We start from the raw sequence: 26,655 nt of genomic DNA on the forward strand, positions 1-26,655 counted from the left end.
AGCTGGGAATATATTGAATGTTGGCAGAGTTTCTTTTGCCTCATCTAGTCATTTTGTAATGCTGTGCTCTGTTCCCTGTGTACTAGTCACTTTGGAATTGGGTACAATACCTAGGGCAGATTTTTTTTTTCCTTCACATAATTTTTAAAAATCATGCTTTGTAGTTTGGTCTATGGATGTGTTAGGACATGGCTATCAACATGAGTTAATATTTTAAAACCATAGGACATCTTCCATTTGTTCCTCTAGATTCACTCTCCATCCTGAGAGGCTGACTGTGTGGTTACATCTGTGGGAGTCCTTGTCTTTTGGTTTCCAATGGGAGTCATGTAATGGGAAGCCCTGAAAGAAGAGTCCAGATTATTCCCGTGGCTCCCTTGCTGTGGGGTTACCATGGGCAGGCTGAGGATAAGTAGAGATAGATAGTCTGAGGATTCTCTACATACAGACCTTTCGTTCTTCCAGTTCCTGGAAGACATTCTTAATGCTCCTTCAAGTCTAGAGGTGGTAATGATGTCATGCTCTTTCTAGCCTTAGGGTACTGTACCATGCTTTGTAGATTCCCTATACCCTACTCAGTTCCTTGTAAATAGTCTCTTTTTATTTCATTTATTTATTTAAGATTTTATTTATGTATTTGAGAGAAAGAGGAAAGAAAGCACAAGTGGAGGGGTGAGGCAGAGGGAGAGGGAGAAGCAGGATCCCTGCTGAGCAGGGACCCTGACGCTGAGCAGGGATCTGGGATCATGACCTGAGCCGAAGGCAGACACCCAACCAACAGAGCCACCCAAGTACCCCTTTTTAAAACACTCTTAAACTAACAACTTCTTTCTTTTCTTTTCTCTTCCTTCCTTCCTTCCTTCCTTCCTTCCTTCCTTCCTTCCTACCTTCCTTCCTTCCTTCCTTCCTTCCTTCCCATAAACTCTGTACCCTTTGTGGGGTTTGAATTCATGACCCCAAAATCAAGAGTCACATACTCCATGGACTGAGCCGGCCAGGCACCCCTAAACTACCCAATTCTTGCATGTCATCTGTTTCTTTCTGGAATCTTGACTGACATAAAAATTGCTATCACAAGTGGCCCCAGAAAACAGACATTTAGAATGGGATTCTGAGTTGGAGTTGCCAATCTATTTGAAGAGCATAGACTTATTTGCCAGTGGAAAATGGGACACATAATCCCTGGTGTATATATAGCATTATGATTATTCAGATTATCGCCACGTGGGCATGCGATAAAGCACAGGAGGAGGACAGATCAAGTAGTTGTGGCATTCAGCCATCATGGTGGTAATAATGAGTATATAGATCATGGAGCCACTTGGCTTTTTTTGATAGTCCCAGAGTGTGTATGAAGGATAAAGGAGAAATGAAACTGAGTTTCCAACTTAAGTGGGTAATCAGAAAGCCTGGGTAGAAGCCTTTGGGAGAAAAGAGCATATCTTCTGTAGTCAGACAGCAGAGGACACTGTGGTTACTATTATAGAAAAAGTCAAGTGAAAACTCTCCCCTTTAAGACAGTAAACCAAGAGCAATTCCCCGTCCCTGGAGGAATTCTAGAGGTTGGTGCCACCATCCAGCACTTGAAAGCTGCAGTGGTAGGATTCTTTCACATCCCCATTCCGCGTGCTGCTTTGGCTAGTATGAAAGACAGATGGGTTATGGAGATGATTAGATATTATTGCAAATTTAGACAGATAGTCATGCTAATCATAACCGTGGCCTGGCTGCGGTATCATTACTAAAACAAATCCGTATAGCTCTATGTGTATAGCTATTGTCCCGGCAAATTTTTTTTCTTCCCATCCTCATCATTAACACTGAGAAGCATTTTGAAGCTGTTTCCTTTGCAAGGCTAGGCAACAATATATCTTTACTGATTTGCCTCTGTGCCTGGTGATCTCTCCTGCTGTGTGTTGTAAAAGAGCCCAAAGGGACTTGGATCATCTTTTTTTTTTTTTTTTTTTAAGATTTTATTTATTTATTTGACAGAGAGAGAGCACAAGTAGGCAGAGAGGCAGGCAGAGAGAGAGGGGGAAGCACCCTCCTCGCTGAGCAGAGAGCCTGACGTGGGGCTCTATCTCAGGGTCCCGGGATCACGACCTGAGCTGAAGGCAGGGGCCCAACCCACTGAGCCACCCAGGTGCCCTGGACTTTGATCATCTTGATAGTCTCTGTAGCATCAGTCTGATCCACTGCAATGATGACATGATGCTAATTGGAACTGGGGAACAGGAAATAGCAAGTATCCTACATGCCTTAGTAAGTCACATTTATGCCGGGAGGTAGGAGGTAAAGTCTGTGGAAGTTCAGGGGCCTGCTGCAGGTGTGATGTTTTGATGAGTGCAGTAGTCTGAGGCAGGTCTCTTTAAAGTGAGAGACAAGTTGCTGCATTGCATTTACCACTACAAAAGGCATAATGTACGTTGGTTCTCGGGATTTTTTAAAAAATTTTTATTATTTTTTTATTTGACAGATGGAGATCACAAGCAGACAGAGAGGCAGGCAGAGAGAGAGAGGGAAGCAGGCTCCCGGCTGAGCAGAGAGCCTGATGTGGGGCTCGATCCCAGGACCCTGGAATCATGACCTGAGCCGAAGGCAGAGGCTTTAACCCACTGAGCCACCCAGGTGCCCCAGTTCTCTGGATTTTGGAAGCAACAGATGCCGCACTTGATCATGACGTTTCAGCTTATTTACCTAGTGAGCTGGGAAGCTGATAGTTTTCAGTAGGGTTCAGAGCAAGAAAGTCTTCTGAAGCAGGTGCAGGCTGTGTTGTAAATTGCCTGACGTGAGCCTTGTGGCTCAGCAGACCCCATGAAAGCTAACATATCTGTGATCAATAGAATGTTTTATGGAGCCTCTGGCAAGCCCCAGTGGGAAACTGATGACCTGCTGGCAATTATTCCCATTAGAAAGCAGCTCTGGCTTGTCCTGTGGCTTGGTAGAGCCTGAAAGCCTTACCATAGGCCATCATATATGTGTGTGACCCAACTACCCAACATAGGTGGGAGCCTTCCCTGAACCATAAAACCGTGTGTGTGCAGCAGCCTTCCTTTATAAATGGAAAGAAGGGCTATGCAGTCAGTCCCATGCAGACCTACGGGTCAAGTGAACCGCCAAGCGGATGACTCAGCCTCCCGCACTGCCTGGTCCCCAGTTTCACTGCCCTTCCTCACCGCATTTACGTGGCTCCAGGGGAAGATTTCCCTGACCACGTGATGAAGGAGTCTGGGCCTGGTATACGGTGGGATCTTCTAATACGCTGGCATCTGTAGCGTCTGGCATACAGCTTGATCCAAGGGGGGCCCTGAAAGATCACAGGGAAGGGAAATCCCACCTGTGGCCGAACTTAGAACAATACATCTGTGGGGCGCCTGGGTGGCTCAGTGGGTTAAGCCGCTGCCTTCGGCTCAGGTCATGATCTCAAGGTCCTGGGATCGAGTCCCACATCAGGCTCTCTGCTCAGCAGGGGGCCTGCTTCCCTTCCTCTCTCTCTGCCTGCTTCTCTGTCTACTTGTAATCTCTGTCTGTCAAATAAATAAATAAAATCTTTAAAAAAAAAAAAGAACAATACATCTGGTTGTCACTTGGTGTGAAAAAAGAGACTGTTCAGATCTCAAGTGATCCATAAACAGTAGTAAACAGGTTGTCCAGCTTGTTGGAGACTTGGGGGAAAACTGGTATGATGTAGGAAATGAAGGAGAAGTGTGTTAAGAGATGGGTCAGAACAGACACAGAGTATACACGACAGAGGATGCTCTCAATAGATGAGTTGGCAAGAAAACCTGGCCCACGAATACCAGTTGGTTTCTTTCTTCAGTTCTCTGATGTGTTCTCAATGAGCCTACCTATATACAAAGGCACCAGAGTGGCAGGGACAGAACGAGGTGTAAACTGAACAGGTTGAACTTGCCCTCACGTGGCTGCCATCACTGCCAAGGGCCCCACCTCCCCACAGCAGAAGCCAACACCGCATCTCTGATATGGACATTTGTATAAAGCAAGAAAAAAATAATTAAAACAACATGAGCACAGGATGATATATGGAAGTGTTGAATTGCTGTATTGTATACCTGAAACTAATATGATACTCTATGTTTTTTTTTTAAATAAGATTTTATTTATTTATTTATTTATTTATTTATTTGACAGAGAGTGAGAGAGGAAATGCAACCAGGGGGAGTGGGAGAGGGAGATGCAGGCTTCCCGCCGAGGACGGAGCCGGATGTGGGGCTCGATCCCAGGACCCTGGGATCATGACCTGAGCTGAAGACAGATGCCTAACCATCTGAGCCACCCAGACACCCCTATTTTTTTTTTGATGGAGAAAGAGACCCACAAAGGAAAAGCGCCCAGGGCCCATGATGTCACATTGTGGTCCTGGACGTGAGTAGGGAGATTCAGGAATGACTTCAAAGTTTGGAAACTGAAACAGTTTACACCAAAAGGATAACCTTGTCATTGACTGCGATGGTGAAATCAGGAAGAGCAGTTGAGGGGAAACATCGATGGTCTGCTGAGTTAGAGGCTGATGCAGAAATTCCGGAATGTACTGATAAGGTTTCTGATCAGAGTGGTGACTTTGAGACGAGGAGAGTACTTTTGAATTGAGGTCTAACTGGGGTTGAGAAGAGAACGCGGAATAGGAGAAACCACCTCCGGAGTTCCCCATCCCGCCCACGGCTGGATGATCCCAGGCTTCCTCTCATTGTCGGGACAGGAAGAAGGAGGTTGGGAGGCGGCTCTCACTGACGGGCTCCCAGGTCATTGACTCGAGCCTGTCTTGTGTCCCTCACCCCTCCTCGTTCGTGTCTTACACACTTTTGGACGTTACAGTTTCATTCATAGAGTATTTGAATTTAACTGTAATGTGAAGAACACAGAATCATAATCATATCTGCAATCACAATGTTTATTTGTAAGACCTTTCAGGTGCAAAAGGATTTTCTAGTTAAGTGTTTTATGGGATATAGCCCCCGAGAGATAGGAGGGGCAGATGATTTGATTCCCCAATCTACAGATGAAAGAGTTTGCCAAGGGCTTTGTCAGGGGGCGCTTGGGTGGCTCAGTGGGTTAAAGCCTCTGCCTTTGGCTCAGGTCTTGATCTCAGAGTCCTGGGATCGAGCCCCGCATCGGGCTCTCTGCTTGGCAGGGAGCCTGCTTCCTCCTCTCTCTCTGCCTGCCTCTCTGCCTACTTGTGATCTCTGTCTGTCCAATAAATAAATAAAATCTCTAAAAAAAAAAAAAGAGCTTTGTCAGATCATATCCTGGGGTGTCTGGATGGCCCAGTCGGTTGATCTACCAACTCTTGATGTCAGCCTGGGCTGTGATCTTGGGGTTGTAAGATCCAGCCCTGCGTCATTGGGTTCCATGCTCCGTGCTGAATCTGCTTGAATTTTTCTCCCTCTCCCTCTGCTCCTCCCCGTGCTTTAGTTCGTAAATAAAGAACTAAATAAAATCTTAAAGATTATTTCCCTTTACTCCCAATCCTCTTTCACTCCCTCCACTAGCAGTCAGCTTAGATTTAGTTTCAAGGACGTCAAAATCTTCATCACTTTGCAGGTTACAATTCAATTTTATAATACCAAAACCTTTTTTTTTTTTTTTTAAAGTTTTGTTTATTTAAGTAATTCCTACAGCCGGTGTAGAGCTTCATATTGTGACCCCAAGATCAAGAGTTGCATCTTCTTCTGACTGAACCAGCCAGGCTCCCCCAAAAAACTTCTTTATGGACAATCTTGCCCATTTGTTTTGGGGTTGCTTTCTTTCTTTTTCTTTCTTTTTTTTTTTTTTTTAAAGATTTTATTTATTTATTTGACACAGAGAGATTACAAGTAGACAGAGAGGCAGAGAGAGAGAGAGAGAGAGGGAAGCAGGCTCCCTGCTGAGCAGAGAGCCCGATGTGGGACCCGATCCCAGGACCCTGAGATCATGACCTGAGCTGAAGGCAGCGGCTTAACCCACTGAGCCACCCAGGCACCCCTGGGGTTGCTTTCTACCCTTGATACAAGCCCTTGTTCTAGAGTGTTCTTAGCCTTGAAGCCACTGTATCTCTTGCTTCTCCCCCTTCTCTGTTCTTCCTGTTCTGTCCTGATCTCTTTGTCCTTGCTTTGTTTCCGCTCTTTCTTTGTCCACAGCCCCTCTCCCCTCCTCCTGTCCCCTCTTCCTTCCTCCCTTGTGTGTTTACACTTGACATTATTTCCTAAGTATTGGTCTTAGTATCATCCTCATTCTGTCTCCTGCATCTGCATTTAAACAGCTACAATGTGGTCAAATAGCCCCTCCTGTACTTCCCTCATGCTTACAAAATAAACTTGCATTTCCAGTGTAAATCCATGAACGTTTTACAAGTATGTGTTCCAACAGTCCAGTTGGAAAATGGGCAAAGGTGGGGACGCCTGGCTGGCTCAGTCGGTGGAGCATGTGACTCTTGATCTCAGGGTTGTAAGTTCAAGCCCCGCACTGGGTAGAGAGATTACTTAAAAATAAAAATCTTTTTAAAAATGAGCAAGGGACATGAAGAGACATTTCACTGAAGAGGATATTTGGATGGTAAATAAACACAGGAAAAGATGTTCAACATCATCAGCCATTTGGAAAATGCAACTGAAAACCCTGGTAGGCTCTCACCGCGTATCTGTTTTTTTGTTTTTGTTTTTGTTTTTGTTTTTGTGTTTTTTTTTTTTGAAAAACTGTAAAATTTATATTTTCGTATGTTTTTGTTTTTGTTTTAAAGATTTTATTTATTTGACAGAGAGAGATCACAAGCAGGCAGAAAGGCAGGCAGAGAGAGAGGGGGAAGGAGGCTCCCCGCTGAGCAGAGAGCCTGATGTGATGCTTGATCCCAGGATCCTGGGATCATGACCTGAGCTGAAGGCAGAGTCTTAACCCACTGAGCCACCCAGGCGCCCCCCGTGCGTCTGTTTTAACTGCTAAAATAAAATGTAGTGACAATACTAAATGCTGGCAGTGGTTAGGAGAAACAGGATCTCTCATACTTCGCTGGTGGAAAGGTAAACTGATACTCTGTGGGATAGTTTCTTAAAGTACTACACACACTTAGTGTAGGAGTTATAATCGTACACTGGGGCATTTATCCCAGAGAAATGAAAATCCATGTCCACACAAAAGTCTGTACTCAAATGTTTGTAGAAGTTTTATTTGTCATAACCTCAAATGGCAAACAAACAGAATGTCCCTTGATAAGGGAATGATTAACGAGGCCCAGGGCATTGATACATGAAGTACTACACCACAGTGAAAAAGGAACGTACTGTTGGTCCAACAGCTTCATGGATCTCAAGGGCATTGTGCTAAAGGAGAAAAAAGTGAATCTTAAAAGGCCAGATGTTACGCAATTCCACTGATATGACATTCTCAAAATGACAAAGTTATAGAGATGGAAAACAGATTAGCGACTACCGGAGTTTAGGGACGTTGTGGGGAGAGATGGGTGTGATGGTGAATTAGCATTAAGGGAGAGCTCCGTGGTGATGGGCTAGTTTCGTATCCTCATTACAGCAAAGTTGCATGAATCCACACATGATAAAATGGCATAAAACGATGCCATTGTATAGTACAGAGGCGTCTAGATTGCTCAGTCTTGATTTTGGCTTGGGTCATGATCTGGGGCACGAGATCGAGCCCTGCTTTGGACTCTATGCTCAGTGTGGAGTCTGCTTAAAAGATTCTGTCCCTCTGCCCTCCCTCTCTCTCTCAAATAAACAAAAACTTAAAAAAAAAAAAAAAGAACTATGCCATTATATAGTAGTAATGTCAGTTTCCTGACTTTTGTTATTGCGCTATATTATACTATAGTTAGGTGAGATGTAATTACTGGGGAAGACTGGGTGAAGGCTACAGGAGACCTTGACTTCATTGTTTCTACTATTTTTGCAAACTTCTGTGAATTTATAATTATTTTAAAATAAAAGTTTAAAAGAGCATATGTTAAAAATTTTTAAATATGCCATAGACTCATATGTTTCAGAAACCAAAAAATATAAGGCAGTGTACAATGAAAAAACATGTCCATTTTTGTCCTTAAAATCCATCAGCTCAGTATCTGTTTCAATCTGGGATCTAGCATGAACTAGATGGCAAGCTCAAGTGGTGTAGCTGAGAACATTCTGATGGAGGGACTATTTAGAGATTTGTGCATGGTTAAGGAAAACCATCTCAGGATGATCAAGGCCGCCTGGTCTAGCAGAAGCAGGGATGTGGGGGAGACATGTGGTCGCTACGGCTCAAGGTGCAAAGGTAGGGAACAGTTACTGAAAGTAGAGAGGGTTTTAGGCAAGTGCTGCCACTAGTGGCTGTGGCTGGAAAATAAAGAGCATCCTTTACACTCTTCTGCCTTCTGTTCTGTTCTACCTCCATGTTGCCAAATCCAGCCCAAAGCGAGAGGAAGGGCATCCCTAAAGCCTAACATTCAGCCTGCTGGGCAAGAGTTGGGGGGGAATGTTGAAGATTAGAGGTAGAGGAACAAAATGAAGAATATCCAGCATAGTATTCTTCTAGAACTTTTTTATTTGCCCACAAAGTTTGTAGATTCTTATTCTTTTCCCTTTTATATATAGGAGGTATTGTATTGTTGTTATATATAACACAATATATATAATTATATAATACTATTATATTATACACATTGTTCTGCAACATGCTTTCTCCCTCACTCACTATATTTTAGAGACATTTTCCAATTGCTTCAAAAATAATTCCCCATTTATCTTTGCAGCTGCATAGTATTCTATTATGCAGTCATATTATCATAATGGTCCCTGGTGTTTGATGTTTGTGTCCAGTGTTTTGCTGTCACAATAATACAATGAATAACTCTGTATACACATGTCATTTTAAAGGTATGTACTTACAGGCGCAGGATAAATGCCCAGAAATGGGATTGCTAGATGAAAGGGATTGCCATTAGTAATCTCGATAGTGGCAAGCAGCTCTCCCCTGGGCTTGTGTCCATTTAAACTCTCACCAATAGAGGAAAAAATAGTATCTCAGGATAGTTTTAATTTGTAGTTCTTTCAGTATGAGTGAGGTTACACAGCTCTTCATTAATTTACAGTCATTTGTAATTTATTTTCTGTGAATAGTTTGTTCGTATTCTTTGACCTTTTCTTAACCTGTGTGTTTTTTTTTTTTTAATATTTATTTATTTGACAAAGAAAGATCACAAGTAGGCAGAGAGGCAGGCAGAGTGAGAGAGGGGAAGCAGGCTCGCCTCTGAGCAGAGAGCCCGATGTGGGGCTCGATCCCAGAACTCTGGGATCATGACCTGAGCTGACGGCAGAGGCTTTAATCCACTGAGCCACTCAGGCGCCCCTGTGTGTTGGTTTTTGTTTTTTTTTTTCTAGGAGCTCTTTAAATATTAGGTAGATTAGCTCTGTTCTGTGATGTTAATTGTAAACATTTCTTTGAGTGTAAAATATCATTTTTTTCTAGTCTGGTTGATGCTGTTTATTTATTTATTTATTTACTTATGATTTTATTTATTTATTTGACAGAGAGAAAGAGTATAAGCTGGGGGGAGCAGCAGGCAGAGGGAGAGGGAGAAGCCCGCTCCCAGCTGAATAAGGAGCCTGATGCGGGGCTCCATCCCAGGACCATTGGGATCATGACCTGAGCTGAAGGCAGAGGCTTAAAGGACTGAGCCACCCAGGTGCCCCTAGTGTTATTTATTTTTTACTTTACTTATAATCTCCTTTCACTACCCTCCCACACACATGCAGAAGCTTTTTTTTGTTTTCGTTTTTTTTTTTAATGTAGTGAAATTTACCAATTAGCCAATTTTTTAAATGACTACTAAACATAGTAAGGTTTTCATCACTTCAAAGTTATAAAAAAGTTCCCATGTGTTCTCTTTTTAGAACTTCATATTTTACATTTAAATCTTGACTCGCTTGGAATTTTCTTAGAGTAAGGTAAAAGATACGGTTCCAACTTAATTTTCAGATTTCAATCTCTCCTGCCTCCTCCACACTTGAAGGCCTTTGAACTCCTGTCTGATCATCAGTGGGGTGAGGGTGTGGTTTCAGCTTTAGCCAGAAGTATTTTTTTTTTTAAAGATTTTATTTATTTATTTGACAGACAGAGATCACAAGTAGGCAGAGAGGCAGGCAGAGAGAGAGGAAGGGAAGTAGGCTCCCTGCTGAGCAGGACCCTGGGATCATGACCTGAGCTGAAGGCAGAGGCTTTAACCCACTGAGCCACCCAGGCACCCCTAGCCAGAAGTATTTCTCAGGTGGTCAAGTTCAATCCTCTTAGATTAAGGCTGGCTTTTTTGTTTTATTTTGTTTTTGTTCTTGTTTTTTTAAAAGATTTGATTTGATTTTTAAATTTTTAATTAATTTATTTTAAAAATATTTTATTTATTTATTTGTTGGGGTGGAGACACAAGCAGGGGGAGCCAGAGGCAGACTGAGAAGCTGGCTCCCCACTGAGCAAGGAACCTGATGCGGAACTTGATCTCAGGACTCTGGGATCATCACCTGAACTGAAGGCAGACGCTTAACTGACTGAGCTACCCAGGTGTTCCTAAAAGATTTTATTTTTAAGAAATCTCTGTACCCAACACTGGGCTCAAATTTATAATCCCCAGATTAAGAGTCTCAGGATCTACCCACTGAGCTGGCCAGGTACCCTGACCCTTCTTTTGGACCTGACACCTCATCCCTTAACTTTATGGAGAATTTTTTCCTGGATAATCTGACTCAGCTAGTGATTTTTTTTGTTTGTTTGTTTGTTTTATTTTGTTTTGACCAGAGGCATGAACAACTGTGATGCTTAGGGAGCACCACGAGCTTCCTGAGCTCTCCTTAGCTTGCAAGCAGCGTTAGATACCCTCACTGGTCATGTTGCCTTTCTAGGATTTATAGTTGAGACTGGATAGAGAGAAAGTCATAGTGGGGTTTGGGGGTGTGGCGGTGGCCCTAACTGCCTTAGAAGAGGGTTCATAGTTTTGGATGACCTCTCGGTTTGTCTCTGACATTCCGTGACTGATGGGAATGTGAGAGTAGAGGAAGCCGGTCTGACACTCACCTGCTTCCGGCTCATACCCCTGTGCACAGAGCAGGGGTTTGCCGCTGGCCCCTGTGTTGATTGATCTGTGACCATTTGCTGCCGGTTGTTAAATATGTTTAATATCCACCCCTTACCCCCCCCCCCATCTCCAGCAGAGGCTTTGTTCTGCTTCTCTTGGCTCTGGAATTTAGTTTCAGAGGTCATAATTTGAACCAGCCAGGGATGGTTTCTCAATCACGTGATATTTACTGATAATTAGGATCTGCCCTACCTGATGACGGATATTTTTGTTTTGACATCCTGTTGGGACTTTCTATCTTTTTGTAATTGTGTCTTCGTGGACATTTTAAAGGTGAACCACAGGGATGATTCAGTCAAGGGTTCTTAAACACCTACTTAACCAGGAAGAACTTAGAAGCCGGTTTTAGAACCAACCCTGGTTCTAAACCCTGGAAATTGCAACCATTTTTTGGTTTGACTTGACTAGAAGTTGGTGTGCTTATAACACGCACTGCTTACCCACATTATAAATGGCATAACGATTTAACTGATTTTTATATTTTTGAGTTCAGAAACGATGGCCATAGGAGAACAAAATACTGGAAAGTGTTATCTGCCTGAGCTTGTGATCTCCTAAAGCTGTGGGTGTAACTGGGGGGCGGGACGGGGAGTGGTCAGGATCCCTGGCCCAGAGACCTCCTCTTACAGCTCCTAGTCTGGCCCTCCTGGTCTGTGGCTACTTGAGAAAATGGGATAGATGTTTGACAAGGAACAAAGGAAGACTTGTCTGCTTAACCTACTTACTGATGTTAACCCAACGTCATCTGATAGGGTCCCTCCCCTTTACTCTCGGTGTTTCAGCCATACCAGCCTTTGCTGTCCCTCAAACACGTTAAACTCATTCCCACTTTGGGAACTTTGTATTAATGACTCCTGTGCCAGGATGCTGTGCTCTAGCTCTTTGCCTCTCCCTACCCCCTTCATCTTCAGGCTTCAGCTTAGAGAGGTCTTCCCTCACCACCTTATCTAGATGTCCTTCCCCACAAACCCTACATTCATCATGCCGTGTTCTTTCTTTTTCTAGCAATCTTCAAAATCTGTAATTCGCTCATTTACTGACCCTGTCTTTGACTATAGTCTCTCACTTACTCTAGGCTCCACGAGGGCAGGGAGTCCGGTTCCCCACGGTACCCCAGGTCCCTGGTGTGGTGTCTGGCACTGGTGGGCGCTCAGCAAATGTGAAAGAAAGTGAATGGGTGAACTCCCCAGCAAAGACATACTGTGACCCTTTTGGAAACTGAATGGTAGCAATTATGAGGAAGATAGGGCATACGGTTCATGTTTTAATTTAAAACATCTTTAAACAGATTACTTTGGTAATACCAGTGTATGTGACAGGAGGCAGTTTATCTCAGGCCAGTGGGGGAAATGGAGTCTCATAAATCATGTGGAGAAGAGGAACTCAGTGTGAGATTTCCCATATTCCTCTCACCTCACCAGGGCTCTCTTTTATATGCTGTATTATTGTTTTGCTTTTCATGATTTTTATTTTTTTGAGAGAGAGGGAATCGGAAGGGAGAGCCAAGAAAAAATCTTAAGCAGGTTCCACACCCAGCCTGGAGCCCAAGTCAGGTCTTGATCTCACTACCAGGAGACCATGACCTGAGCTGAAATCAAGAGTCAGAGGCTTAACCAAATTAACTGTCCAGGCACCCCACATTTCATGATTTTTGAAATAAACTTTAGTGAATTGCTAATGTTTTCTTGCCTTAAAAAGAAAAAAGTGAGGGGCCCCTGGCTGGCTTGGTAGAACATGCGACTCTTGATTTTGGGATTGTGAGTTTGAGCTCCACGTTGAGTATAGAGATTACTGAAAAAAATAAAATTCTAAAAAAAAAAAAATTAAAAAGAGAATCCAATATATTCACTAATTTGTAGCTAGAAATAGAAGGTTCTGGGGCTCGCAGGCACTGTTGACAGAAGTACTAGTAAAACAATTCCAAGAATCTTAAAATTGAAGAGTTTCTGAACTGGATGCATTCTTAGAGAGCATTTGGTTTAACTCTGCTTTGTTGGGAGACTAAATCGTAGAGTGGAAAGAGACCCTGGTGCACAGATTGCTCCTCAGGATCCTGTGTGACCATCGGCAGATAATTTAATCTAATGGATCACTTTATTTAAAATTTTTTTTTCTGTTTTTTCATTTGTTTGTTGTTTTTTTTTGTTTTTGTTTTTGTTTTGGTAAACTCTACACCTAATATGGGGCTTCAATTCATGATCCCAAGATCGAGAATCACATGCTGTCCCCAGCTGAGCTAGCCTTGTGCCCCTAATAGATCCCTTTGGATCATTTTATTTTATTTTATTTTATTTTATTTATTTATTTTTTAGATTTTATTTATTTGACAGACAGAGATCACAAGCAGACAGAGAGGCAGGCAGAGAAAGAGGAGGAAGCAGGCTCCCTGAGAAGCAGAGAGACCAATGCGGGGCTCGATCCCAGAACCCTGGGATCATGACCTGAGCCGAAGGCAGAGGCCCTAACCCACTGAGCCACCCAGGCACCCCAAGGATCATTTTATTTTTTAAGAATTTATTTATTTGCGGGGCGCCTGGGTGGCTCAGTGAGTTAAAGCCTCTGCCTTCGGCTGAGGTCATGTTCCCAGGGTCTTGGGATCGATCTCCGCAACAAGCCCCACATGGAGCCCCACATTGAACCCTGCACTAGAAATGTTAGCAGGAGCCAGGTGGGCTAAGGACCAAAGCTGTTAGGGACTCAGCCCCTGACAAGCATAAACTCAGGCCGGGTGGGTGTTGTCATTCAGGACTGAGGGGTCCAGCATGCGTGGTCTTTAATGTCCTGTTTTTTGTTGTTGTTGTTTGTTTGTTTTCTATGAAAGGCTGAAAACCTGGGTTTTTATTTAAAAATTTTCAGTAGGGGCGCCTGGATGGCTCAGTGGTTAAGCCTCTGCCTCTGCCTTCAGCTCTCTTTCTGTGTCAGATAAGTAAATAAAATCTTTTTTTTTTTTTAAAGATTTTATTTATTTATTTGACAGACAGAGATCACAAGTAGGCAGAGAGGCAGGCAGAGAGAGAGGAGGAAGCAGGCTTCCCACTGAGCAGAGAGCCCGATGCGGGGCTCGATCCCAGGACTCTGGGATCCTGACCTGAGCAGAAGGCAGAGGCCCCAACCCACTGAGCCACCTAGGTGCCCCAGTAAATAAAATCTTTAAAAAAAAAATTAAATTAAGTTAAAGTTTTCAGTAAGTGTAGCACTCTGAAGTTCAAACAAAATATGTATCTAGCAGCATCTGGGTGGCTCATTGGGTTAAAGCTCTGCCTTCGGATCAGGTCATGATCCCAGGGTCCTGGGATTGAACCCCATGTAGGGCTCCCTGCTCAGTGGGGAGTCTGGTTCTCCCTCTGCAACTCCCCCTGCTTGTGCTCTCTCTCACCCACACACACACTCTCTCTCTCAAATAAATAAAATCTTAAAAAAAAAACCCATAAACAAAAACCCAAAGAATAAAATATATCTCTAAGCTTGATTCAGCCAGTATTTTACATATCTTTGGATTAGAAAGCATTGGGCTTTTCTGCTGGGCTTAAAAGCCGTTGCTGGCCACTGCTTAGTGTGGGGAGGAGAGGGCATGGGGACTGGGGGAGGAAGGGGAGACGGGCCAATTTGGTCCAGTTATTCTGTGATGATCGCCGCAAGCAGATCTTTTAATTGATTAAGTCAGGTGGTCAACAATCACCTTTGGAGAATTTTCTAGGTGTTAGTAACCGAGCTAACATGACTGTGTTAAGTCATGACTATGGGCTTCCATTTTCTTCAGAGAGGACTGCTCTTTTCTTGGGCTGCTGTGTTTTGGACTGTGGTTTCTCTCCTCTTACTACTCTGTGTCCCCCTCCCTCCAGTGTCTGATGATCTGTGTTCCCTTTTCTTTTGTCTTGGGAGCTGTTAGAAATCGGTTCTTTAAAAAATACTCCTTTCTTCGATTACAACAGAATTTCAGACAGGATGGTAAATAGGTACATGCTCTCATTCCATCATTTTGGAAAAAAAAATGTAAAAAAATAAAATGAACTGCAATATACACAGAGTGGTTTAACACATGAAATGCTTCTAGTACCCTTGATGTTGCTGCGTACACCCCAGAAGCTCCCAGAAGGAGCCATTGTTCTGAGTTCGTGTTCTGTCATCTGCATGGGCCCCATTCTATGTCTGCACATCCCTAAACTCTACACACATGCACACACACGTGTGCTTTTAGTTTATGTATATGTGTGTATAGTATGGGTATAATATATATATTATCATAAATGTATGATGTATTACATTATTATTTACTATAAATATAACATTCTCATTGTGCTTGGTTTTATACTATGTAGAAATGGCACGATATTACACACATCTTTCTGTAACTTACTGTTTTTCCCGTTTTCATTCCTTTTCACTGCTTTTGGAGTATTCCATTTTATGAGAATGTCACAATTCATTGCTTCAAAATTTTATCAATCTAGTGAACTTCTGTAACCTAACTAATGACATTTTTTGCCTTACATTCTATATTCTATATACTATAGTGTAGTATATTCTATATAATATAGCTATAACAGCTTTTTTGTTTGTGTTTGCCCATATATTCTTGTATCTAGTTTCAATTTTATTACTATCGGTTTTTCTGTGTCCTTATTTATTTGTTTACTTATTTATTTTTTAAGATTTTATTTGAGAGTAAGAAAGAGAGAGAGTCAGGCAGCGAGAAAGCGAGAAAGAGCAGAGAGAGAAGCAGAGCAGAGAGAGAAGCAGGCTGCCTGCTCAGCAAGGAGCCCAGTGCAGGGTTTGATCCCAGGACCCTGAGACCATGACTTGAGTAAAGGCAGAGCCACCCAGGTGCCCCTCTCTCTGTTCTTATGTCTTGGGTTTTTCTCTTCCATAAAGGATAGGATTAGTTTTTTAAGTTTCCCAGTCTGACAATCTCAGTTTTTGTTTTGTTTTAAAATTTTTTAGGTAGGTTCCACACCCAGCTTGGAAGCAAGGAGCCCAGTGCAGGGCTTGAGCTCACTCACGATCCTGAGATCAAGATCTGAGCTAAGATCAAGGTCGGATATTTAACCGACTGAGTCACCCAAGCACGCTAATCTTGGTTTTTTAACAGGTAAATTGGATCCATTTATTCTTTTTGTGACTCATGATATATTCAAATTTATTTTTAACTTCCCCTTTGTTTTCTCATCCTGATTTTTCTATATTCTGTCTTTTTTCATTATTGCTTTCTTCTGATCTTCTGAATTTATTTATTTATTTATTTATAACCCCCCCCCCCCCGGCCTCCCCCTGCCTTTTCTTGGAGAGAGAGAGAGCAAGAGAGTGTGTGCAGGGAGTGGGGCAGAGGAAGAGGGAGAGAGAGAGAATCTTAAGCAGGCTCCACACCCAGCAAGGAGCCCAATTTGGAGCTTGATCTCATGACCTGAGCCAAAATCAAGAGTCAGATCTTAACCAACCGAGCCACCCAGATGCCCCACTTCTGAATTTATTTTTAATAAATATCTTTACTTTTTAAAAAAATAGTTTAAAATTCTTTTTTTTTTTTAAAGATTTTATTTATTTATTTGACAGAGAGAAATCACAAGTAGAGGGAGAGGCAAGCAGAGAGAGAGAGAGAGGGAAGCAGGCTCCCCGCTGAGCAGGGAGCCCGATGTGGGACTCGATCCCAGGACTCTGAGATCATGACCTGAGCCGAAGGCAGCGGCTTAACCCACTGAGCCACCCAGGCGCCCAGTTTAAAATTCTTTTTAACTAAAGCTTACTTTCTTTTGCTTTGCAATTTACATACTCATTTCTTTTTCTTTTCTTTTTTAAAAAATATTTTATTCTTAAGTAATCTCCACATTCAGTGTGGGGCTTGAACTCACAATCCTCAGATCAAGAATTGCATCTTCTACCAACTGAGCCAGCCAGGCGCCCCTCATTTCTTTTTCTTTAATGAGTAGACTTAATTATTTTTTTCAGATAGTCAGGTATGCAGAGAAACTTTTGGTATATCTTACTACTCAAAATATTGTTCATGAGCCAGTAGCATCAGGAATCACTTGAGAACTTGTTAGAAATGCAGAATCTCAGGCCCTACCCCCGACCTACTGATTCAGAATCTGCATTTGAACAAGATCTCCAGTTGAATCATTTGTCCATTAAGTGAGAGAAGCAATGGTTTAATGAATACCTGTCTCCTATATTTAACATATATTAATATTTTGCCATAATTCCTTTGTATATTTTCTTTCATATTTAAAAGTAATTGCAGGAAGCATGACATTTATACTTTGAATAATTTCATAGAGAGCTCTTAAAATAAGGACATTTCTACATATTCATAAAATCATCATCATTTTTTAAAAGATTTTTAAAAAATTTATATGTTTATTTTAGAGAGTGAGAGAGAGCACACATGTAAGCGTGGAGAGGAGCGAAGAGAGAGGGACAAGCAGACTCTGTGTTGAGCCTGGAGCCTGGTGCAGGGCTCAGTCTCAGGACCCAGAGATCATGATCTGAGCCAAAACCAAGACTTGGATGCTTAACTGAGCCACCCCGGTGCCCCAAACCATTATCATACCTAACAACATTAACTGTTAATTACTAATATCACTTAGTACCTAGTTAGTATTCTTTCTGGTTAGGGCTGTTGAGTTACTCTTTTTTTTTTTTTTTAAAGATTTTATTTACTTATTTGACAGACAGAGATCACAAGTAGGCAGAGAGGCAGGCAGAGAGAGAGAGGAGGAAGCAGGCTCCCTGCTGAGCAGAGAGCTCGATGCGGGGCTCAATCTCAGGACCCTGGGATCATGACCTGAGCTGAAGGCAGAGGCTTTAACCCACTGAGCCACCCAGGCGCCCCTCACATACTAATTTTATCAGGGTTTCCATTCTATCTTTTTTTGTTTTTCCTTCAAATTAGACTACATTATTACTGACTTATATTGTCAGCCTCTATATGTTTATATATATATGTTATATATGTTTGTGCGTGTATATATGTGTGTATATTTATATATAGAGAGAGTAATCCCTCTACCCACCATGGGGTTCGAACTCAGGATGCCAAGATCAAGAGTTGCTCTTATTTGTTTATATTTACCAGCACATTCGCTGATTCTTTATCCCCTCCCCCCATTAACTTCTGTATCCTGTGATTATTTTCCATCTTTAAGAATGTGTTTTAGCGTTTCCCTAGTGAGGGAGTCTTTTGGTGGTAAGCAATCTCAGTTTTACTAAGGAGGAAGAGTTTGACTGAGTATGTAGCTGTGGTTGAGTGTTGTTGTCCTTGGTCCCCCCAGACCACTCCAAAGTGCTGGTGTCCCACTTCACACTGTGACTTCCTTCTATAGGGTCTCTTTTGTGTGTCCTGTGCTGCTTTCTCTGTTGTGATTATTTTTGTTATAACTCCTTTATTTTGTGAAGGACACTCTAAGTGGCATCTTCAATAAGGGGCACGTGAGACAAATTTTTGGAGCCCTTGCATGTCTATAAATGTTTTTGCCTTCACACACGATTTGTAACTTGAGATGGAATTTGACAGCCATGGTTCCTCGTTTAAGTAATCGTCCTGATGTCTTTCAGGATTGCCGTTGAGAATTCAGTGTCCCTTTGAGTCCCCATCCTTTTGATTTTCCTCTCTGAAACTGAGGAATTAAATCCTTAATTTACTTTGTTCCTCCAAAATTTTGTTACAGTATGCTGGGGGTCCTTTTCACTTATTTACATCAGGTGAACCCTTTCAACTTGAAAACTATTTTTTTCTGTTCTGGATTTTTTTTTTATATCAATTCTTTCATAATTTTATTCCTTTTGTTTTATCTGTTCACTTTTTCTGGAACTGCTATGAGTTACTTAATAGGTATCTTTGATTTTTTTTTTCTCTCGGTCTATTATCTTTTCTTCCTTATTTTCTTTATCTTTTATAGTTCTACAGTTTATAGTTCTTGTAGTTCTATAGTTTACTTCATCTTGTAGTCCAATCCTTCTGTTGAATTTTTAAGAACTCTGATTTTTCAAGAACTTTAAAAATTTTTGATTTTTCAAGGCACCCCGTTTAGTTTTTATGGGTGAAACATATTTTCTTATCTTGCTGAAGATAATGATAATATCTAAAAAGTATATTATCCCAGGGGCGCCTGGGTGGATCAGTCCTTAAGCATCTGCCTTCAGCTCAGGTCATGATCCCAGGGTCGTGGGATCGAGCCCCCATCAGGCTCCCTTTGCTCAGCAAGAAGCCTGCTTCTCACTCTCCCTCTGCCTGCTTCTCTCCTTGCTTGTGGTCTCTCTCTCTGTCAAATAAGTAAATAAAATATTAAACGAAAAAAATATTATTCTGCTTTGTACATTATACCTGTTTTCTCTGGATTCCTTTCCTGTTATCTTTGTTTCGGGCTTCTATTTTTCCTACTTGAAGCTTTCAACAAACGTCTGTCGACCCTTGATTCATAACAAATAGCACGTTCTATGAAGGGAGTTTGAGAGGAAATTAAAGGATAAAAAAGATTTTCTTGGCTATTGTTTTGAACTAAGCACTTAATATTTGATTGTCATCCTTTCAACTTTACATATTATTATTGTTTTTCAATAACCTTGACTTGTTTATAATATGACTATGTTTTCTACAGGTGAATGTAAATTTAGGCATAAGCTTAGAGGAGATTTAAAAAAAAATAAAACATTTAAAAATGTTTTTAAAAAGATTTTATTTATTTATTTGACAGAGACACAGCGAGAGAGGGAACACAAGCAGGGGCAGAGAGGGAGAGGGAGAAGCAGGCTTCCCCGCTGAGCAGGGAGCCAGATGTGAGGCTCAATCCCAGAACCCTGGGATCAAGACCTGAGCTGAAGGCAGATGCTTAGAGACTGAGCCACCCAGGCGCCCCCATGAGAGTTTTAAAAAAAGATTTTATATCTTAAGTCATCTCTACACCCACTGTGGGGCTTGAACTCATAACCCTGAGATTAAGAGTTTTGTGTTCCATCAACTGAGCCAGTCAGGTGTCCCCGTTTTAGATTTTTAATAGTATCGACTACAAGCAAGTATTTCTTTGTCTTAAGTTTTGAGGGCTGACATTTTGCCCATTCATACTTATTAGAGCACAAGACTATGAATTCGGAGGACTGGGTTCTACTTCCTGATTTTTACTGTGATATCATCAGTGAATCTGAAATTCAGCTCCCTTGTGCGTAAATGAAATCCATTTTCCTCACTGCTTCGTTAATGGGGATCAAATGTGATAAACCAATTGTCTTCACTCCCAAGCCATCAGTCTAAATGTCCTTCAAACCGTCCGTCGCACAGAGACCTGTAAGCATGACACTTGCTCCCCAAGATGTTATTCTTTCAGAAAAAGATTACTTTTTGGCTGAGGTTGGCCAACAGCTGGCACATTTTAATTTGTTACGATTTTCTTGTTTGCTCTTGTTTCCTAACCTGGTCTGTTTTCCATTTGTGGGAATATGAATGAGAATCCCGAGGCCATATTCTACTCTATTCAGCTCCCGATTCGTCTTTCATAAACAAACGCGGTTGTGTAAAGTTGATGTCTGAAAAGTGACTTGAGTCCAGTAATCATCTTGGGCGAGTCAGACAGGTGGCAACTGAAAGCACAAAGGAATAATCCGTAAGTGACTAAGGCAAAAAGTAATCCCCTTCAGAACCAGGTCAAGCAGTTTATTTAGGGCTAGGATAGTGACTCAGCTCTCGAGGCTTGTACTTCCAGGTTGAGGGACTTGCGAGGTGTTTTGAAGAGTGTGTGCGTAGCTTGGTGGGAGGAGCTATTCATCCTTCTGGAAGAGTCACTTTGCGTCTCTCTCTCTGTCTCTCTGTGTCTCTCCCTGGCTCTGGCTCTCACCCTCTTTAACTCCCTTTTGTTCTTTCTCTCAAGAAGGGAAACATAAGTGGGGAAGTTTAATTTCAGTCCCCAAGAGGATCACAGAGGACATCAGAGAGTAGCTAGTGATTGATTAGCTGTAAGAAAAAAAAAAATATATGCATAGTTTTCTTCAAAAACAACCCATAGTCACCCCAAGCCATGACACAAACAGATAGGAGATGAGTAATTAAGCCCAGGTTTCTAAGATAATGATCCAGGGAAGACGTAGTACAGAGATAAAGAAGAATAGGCCTGTATTTATTGAGCCTGTGTGCTATGTGGAAAGCTGTGGCAATAAATGGCAAAAATAATACATGATTCAAAGTCCTTTGGCTAAATAGAGCCAGGTAAAAATAAATGAGTAACATTGGCAAAGTAGATTGTGTTTCTGTGCATGAGGAGACGTTGTTATAAACCATAAATCCATTCACTTCAGACATATGTTAGGCATACAACAGGGACAAAGAAATTGTTCTAGCAATTGGAAGAAGCTATAAAATAAATAAGACATGGTTAAGGAAATAAAGGGATTTCCCATTTTATATGTATTTCACTTGTTCAGATTATGTGGTTCTTGTATTGCGCTGTGTTACGTTCTCACCTGTGTTATTCCTGCTGAGGCTGTGGGATAAAACTTCTTGCTCTCTTTACCTGCCCTAAAGAAAGCTGGGGAAGAGAGACCAGCTATTAGTCAACAAGCCAGACCCCGGAGGGCTCTCAAAACTCAGATCCATACAGCGTAAGCCGTATCACAGGGTCGGATCTTGCTCTGTTTTGTTTGTTTGTTTGGTTTTTTTTTTTGGTTGTTGTTTGACTGTTTTCCTCCTGAGACTTAAGTAAGGTCTCCTTGTGATGTTCTGATCTTGTTTTACCTGTACTTCTGACCATCCAAAGAAGGGTCTTAGGTGCTTGTGAACGGTGGTTCTCAAAGTTGGTCTCTGGACCAGCAGCATTAGCCTTGACCTGGGAACTCATTAGTAATGCACATTCTTAGATCCTACCCCGATATCCTAGATCTGGAAGTTGGGGATGGGGGAGGGGGCGCCCTAGGGATGTGTCCCCTCTACCAGGGCATCCTGAAGCTGGCTCACTGTTGAGTGCCACTGCTCGCTCGAGAACTGAAGGAGAACAGCGCCCTCTGGAGCTCAATCCAGGTGAAGCAGGAGAGCAATGTTCTTAGGAGAACATCGCTCAGAGAGGTAAGAGTGAATCTCCCAGACAAAGGAGAATTGAGCAAAGCGGTAGAGTGTTATTAAGCACGGAAACAGAAAAAGCTCTCAGGAGTGAGAGGGGACCTGACCAGGTTGCCAGTATGGGCCCTTCACCTGTGGCCTTGTATTAGGACTTTACCAGGACCCTTGTCAGTTATCAGGTCAGTGGCCTAGGAACAGACTTGATGCTTTTTTTTTTTTTTTAAAGCATCTATCTATCTATCTATCTATCTATCTATCTATCTTTAAATATTTTATTCATTTATTTGACACAGAGAGAGAGATTACAAGTAGGCAGAGAGGCAGGCAAAGAAGGGGGCAGGGAGCTTGATGCTGAACTCCATCCCAGGACCCTGAGATCGTGACCTGAGCCGAAGACAGAGGCTTAACCCACTGAGCCACCCAGGCGCCCCCAGACTTGATGCTTATACATTGTGTGAGGTTTTGTTTCTGTGATATCTTTGATCTATATATATATGTTGCTAGGTCTGGTTAATCTTTATAGTGAACTTTTCCTTTGGGGTCTGGTTCCTTTTTGTAAGGTTACTATTATTTTCTGTTTCCCACAGAGCCTGGGTGCGACCCCTGTGCTTTCCCTACCCGAAGTCCCATCCTCTTCCTATTCACAGGGGGAAGGGGTAGGAAGTCAGGGTTTCCAAGCCCATTTGTCTCTTTCCACACGAAGATGCTTCTACCACAGTCAGTTTGGGAGGCTCTGGATTGATGTCATTAAGGGATATTGCTGTTCTTTCATAATAGTCCAGGCTCTCAAGATGGATGCATATGGGTAAACTTGAAAATCAGTTATTTACTCTTCTATTTTTTTTTTTTTCCAGTTCTGGTGTTTATATCACTCCCTTACCGAAAAGCTTCAGTGCTTTTCCTTTTTTTTTTTTTTTTTTTAAGATTTTATTTATTTATTTGACAGACAGAGATCACAAGCAGGCAGAGGCAGGCAGAGAAAGAGAGGGAAGCAGGCTTCCCACTGGGCAGAGAGCCTGATGTGGGGCCCTATCCCAGGATCCTGGGATCATGACCCTAGCCGAAGGCAGAGGCTTTAACCCACTGAGCCACCCAGGCACCATTCAGTATTCTCCTTAACCAGTCCTCTGGGCCTGATCTGCTGTGCCTCTGCCTGGGGACCTCTTCTACTCTCAGCTTTGTCCTCTCTTCTTCTTCACCTGGAAAGGTCTTGCTTCCTTTCTTCTGCACTCTAGTATCTCTTGCTACAGCTGCGAGGTGTCAGTTTGCAGCCTAGTCCCCTCTCTAGACTGAGCTCCTTGAGGGCAGGGAAGGCTTGCTAATACTTTTTATTCCCAGCGTTTAGCACAGGGGCTGCTTAACAACAGGTGATTGGAAAATCGTTTCCAAATGAATAAACGGATGAGTGTAATTCGGGGTCTGGTTGGTAGAGCTAGTTGCGGTTCCTCGAACTTCCCACTTGTCCGTTCCCCAGACAGTCCCTTTCAATGTGACATGCCCTCCTGTGTCCACCTGTAGCCTCTCTAAATTCCACCTGTCCCTTAAGGTTCACTCATTGCAGCTGTTGGATAAACATGTGGGAGCCAACGGTGGTGAATGGATATGCACTCGGTCAGGTGGCAGGTGTCCTGAGTCACACTGTTCTAAGGGCAAAGTGCATACATGATAAAATAGCACCAGTGGTAACAATCACATTAGTCTATAATATTAATGGGTTATATTGATTGAGTTCTTATCATGTGCTAAGCCTTGTACTAAGCCTTTTGCATATATTATTTAATTCTTAAATTAGCCCATGAGGAAAGTGTTGGTATCTATAAAATAATGTAGGCTTTAGAGGGGTTAAATAATTTGCCCATAGTCATGGAGCTAGAAATGTCAAAGCTAAGATTAAAATCTAGATCTGGTCAACTTCAAAGTCAGTGCTTTACACTTGAAGCTAAATAGAACATTGACAAAATATATAGGTATTAGAGACCCTGCTAATGTAGAATTGTGAATCTGACCAGACCAGCAAAAAGCCCGAACTCCTATGCCATTCAATGAACAAACTGATATTTATCGAGCACCTAATATGGGGCAGGTATTGTTCTAGGAGGGAGAGGGTGTAGCAGGTGAATAAGACAGAAAAGATCCCTGCTCTCGGGGAAGCTACTTTCCAATAGGAGAACCTCTTGGAAGAGATAACATTTGAGCAGGCTGTGGATAACCCGGAAAAGCCATGGGAAGAGTCTATTTCAGGTAAAGGAAGGAAGGGAAAAAGGCCGTGAGGCTAGGAAAACTGGTGGAGGGACCAGCACCCACAAAGCAGTAAGTGGAATTGACCTTGGATCAAGTTTTGGGGGCACAGGTTCTGTAGGAGTGGGAGCCAAACCCCGACTATGGTGGCCCCGAAGTTGAAGGTAACCACAGGAGACTGGGTTCTGCATGCCGCCAGGCATTTCCCTCCTTTGTTCCCTTTTCAGAGTAATTTTGCAAGAACAAAGCCTCATTGTCACTGAGGCTCTCTGCACAATGGCAGGATCCTGTTCCCACAGTCTGTAGGGTTAACATTAAGAGTTAAAGTGAGGCCCAAGTGAGAGTGACTCCTTTGGTTAAGGACATACAATTGAAAAGCAATGATGAAGCCAACTCAAAGTTAGTCTTCTTTCTCTTATCACTGTGCTCTAACAGTTATGTACAAGGTCATTGCTAAAATACATGTTTTATGGGGGCAGACCATTCCCACAGCAGTCCTCCTGACATCTTACCATTCTGGTTCCAAATCCATTTCACGATGCCCTTTGTGCTCCTTCTTCTTCGGCCTCCATCTTGATGTCTTCCACGTGTTCTCTCCTGGGTCGGGCTTCCCTCTCAGTGACTGTTGCCTTTTTATGGGTGCTGTGAGGATCTCCCTGTCTTGTTTGGGGGCTCACAGCTCTTCTCTCCACAAAAAGACTTCCCTACACCATGCCGCTCACCTACTTTTGTCTGAAGTGATTCCTCCTTCAGAGCATCCCTAAGAAAGAAGGCCTCCGGGATGTGCGGAGCCCTTCGGCTCTGGTGACCACAGCACTGGCTGTGAGTGGCCATGGCCAGTCACTGTGACATACTTCCCGAGATACCTGCGTCCTTACACCTTTGTGGAGCAGGTCCACTTCTGGGGAAAGATCTACGGAGCATCTCCCATAGGCCAGGTGCTGTCTGTAGACACTGGGGGAAGGGCTGTCAGCCAGACAGGGCTCTTGCTCCTGGAGAGAAATGTTCATAAGTGAGTAAATGAGCAAAGTAAGTCAGATGATGATAAGTACCATGAGGAAAAGAAAAGAGGGCGTGGTAGCAAGGTTGGGGGGCAGCACCACTCAGACTAAGCAGGTGGTGTGGGGACAGGGGGCGCAGAAGCTCCCAGCAGGTATTCGTCAGACAACGGACCAAGCAGTTTTGAAACATCTGGAGGGAGAGCATTACAAGCAGGGCAAAACACAAGGGCAGAGTTGCAGAGCTATGAGTAAACGTGGTGTTTAATGAATAGAAAGAAGCCAATGTACATAGAGCAGGGGGGGGGAAGGGAAGTGTAGGGGTGAGGTCTGAAGGCGAAGGCTGCGCTGAAGAGTTTAGATTTATTCTAAAGACAGGTGAGTGACCCGGTATTACATACATACAAGTCATATTCCTCACTTCATTTAATCCTCTCAACAGATAGTGAGGTAACTCGTGCTTAAAAACAGAGAAAAGAAGATACTGAAAAGTTTAGCTTGGCGTGTGGGTACAGTATTTCTTTGTGCACATTCTAGGTACATGACAGAGGAATTGGGGGATGGGACGTCCTAGAGGGATGTATTTCTTTCTTCCTTTAAAAATTTTTTTGATTCCAGTATAGTTAACACACAGTGTTACATTAGCTTCAGGTGTACCACGTAATGATTCACTAGTTCTGCACCTTCCTCAGTGCTCATCCTAAGCGCCCTCCTCACTCCCCAACACCTGTTCCGCCCCTTCCCCCTCCCCCACTGGCAACCATCAGTTCATTCTCTAAGAGTCTGTTTTGTTGTTTGTCTCTTCTTATCAGTTTGTTTTGTTTCTTAAATTCCACATATGAATGAAATGACACTGTATTTGTCTGAACTCTTGACTCACTGCACTTGGCATTACACCCTCTGGATCTGTCCATGTTGTTGCAAATGGCTAGATCCCGTTCCTTATTACTGCTGAGTCATATTCTGTGTGTGTGTGTGTGTGTGTGTGTGTGTCACATCTTTTATATCTGTTCATCCATCCATGGACACTCAGGCTGCTTCCATCATTTGGCTGTTGTAAATAATGCTGCAATAAACACAGGTCTGCATGTATCTTTTTGAATTAGTGTTTTCATATTCTTTGGTAAATACCCAGTGGTGGAATTACTGATTCATATGGTAATTCTATTTTTATTTGTGGGGGGAGGAATGCATTTCTTTCTTTCTTTTTTTTTTTTAAGTTTATTTATTTTTTGTAAGCTCTATGCTCAGTGTGGGACTCAAACCCACCACCC

The 26,655-nt window shown here is 42.6% G+C and overlaps 1 protein-coding gene across 1 annotated transcript in view; it reads left to right on the forward strand.

Annotated features, from left to right (window-relative positions):
- The window catches only part of LOC309846934 (uncharacterized protein C9orf85), a 110,322-nt gene that overhangs the window by 82,969 nt on the left and 698 nt on the right, over positions 1-26,655 (forward strand). The gene's annotated exons all lie outside the window — the stretch shown is intronic.

The sequence above is a fragment of the Mustela nivalis genome, assembly GCF_964662115.1.
Source record: "Mustela nivalis genome assembly, chromosome: 13".
NCBI lineage: Eukaryota > Metazoa > Chordata > Mammalia > Carnivora > Mustelidae > Mustela > Mustela nivalis.